This window comes from Thermobia domestica, chromosome 7, assembly GCF_964235325.1.
Source record: "Thermobia domestica chromosome 7, izTheDome1.hap1.1, whole genome shotgun sequence".
In the NCBI taxonomy this organism is placed as follows: domain Eukaryota; kingdom Metazoa; phylum Arthropoda; class Insecta; order Zygentoma; family Lepismatidae; genus Thermobia; species Thermobia domestica.
Window position 1 is genome coordinate 50,416,986 of NC_137460.1, and position 1,510 is coordinate 50,418,495.

The window sequence follows — 1,510 nt, forward strand, 5'->3', positions numbered from 1 at the left end:
GCCTGTAGAATTAATGTATATCCAGAAAAATGACAAATGATGGAGGGAGTGAGAAAGCTTTCGGTAAGGATAAACATTACAGCTTTTTCTTTCACTAACAGCGCTTCGAATAAAGCTTTATTTTGATGAATGGATCCAATATTGAGAAATATAAAGACTATATCCATGATCAATAGGTTAGACAGTAGTTTCCAAAGGTACTGTATGAAAATATATATTTTGACCAGAATAAGTAGTATGAAATGTAACATGGAATATTTCTTTCGCTGCGTGGGTGATTTGTTTTAAGACATGTGAACGAGGAATTGATTGAATATTTTGAAGAGTAAGCGTTAGAAAGGCAACAATATTGCGTACTGTTATAGAAGAGCCCAGTGATTGTAGAACGTTTGCAGAATAGTTGTATATACGTAGTGGCACCACTTATTCAAGGTGAACTTTGGTATGGATGGATTTGCCTTTACACTTGTAACTATATGTCGGGTATTGTTCATGGCAAGTGTAACAATTTCGGGGTTGTAGATTGGGATATGAATGACTGGAGTGATCACTAGATCAATAGCTGCAGACAGAAGTATTTGGCAATATTGTGGTAGAGTGTTGATTATATGTATAGCATTTTTCGCATTGAATTGTTAGGGGTGTTGGTGACCATGAAAATTTAACTCTGATTTTGTTATAAATGTATGCCCCACTAGTTAGAAGAGAATCATTAGTGGTTTGAGAAGGTGTTAGTACTTGAACAATGTACGTGTGACATGTAACATTTCTAATTCGTATAACCTTCAGGAGTGTGTGTCCTTCGTAGGTAAGTTCCCTCTGATTTTCTTTATCGGTATAAGGATCAACACCACGATTCATTATGGAAAGGAGAGGAGGACGGCGAGGTGGTGGTATTTGCTTGCCTTGAGATGCATTGTGGTTAGCAAATTTAACATTTTTGTCGAAGGTATCTATATGTACTTTGTTTTTATAGCGCTGATTATGTTTGCCTTTTCTGTTTTGAAAATAAAGCCGTTCCTAGTTTGACTATTTCTCTGAGTGACGCACGAGGAAGGTACTTGTACAGTTGTAGAGCAACTCTTTTCTCAGTCGAGAAACGTGAATCGAAACGGGTCAACAGAAACGAGTACATTGACTGAGATAAAGTTTGACGTAAAGTTGGAGTTGCAGTAGAATTTGTTTCCATGTTCATACTGTTGTTTACTATATCTGGTGTAGCGTGTGCTTTTTTTTTTTTTTTTTTTTTTTTTTTGCAGCTGGTGAGAATTGCAAGCGGTTCGAATAAGTTTGCATGATTGAAGAGCGGGAAGCCACAGACATAACAGAACTTCTGGTACGACCAGATATGGTTTGTGACTGCACTTGCATTTCTTCCACTTTAGTGGAGCAGCCAGGAAGTTTACGCTAATTATTGCTACCTAGTAAGGTTACGTTTGATATTTTGATACATTTTGACAGTTTATACTTGGGAGTTGGCATCAAGAAAGATATGGTAGAGAATTTTTAT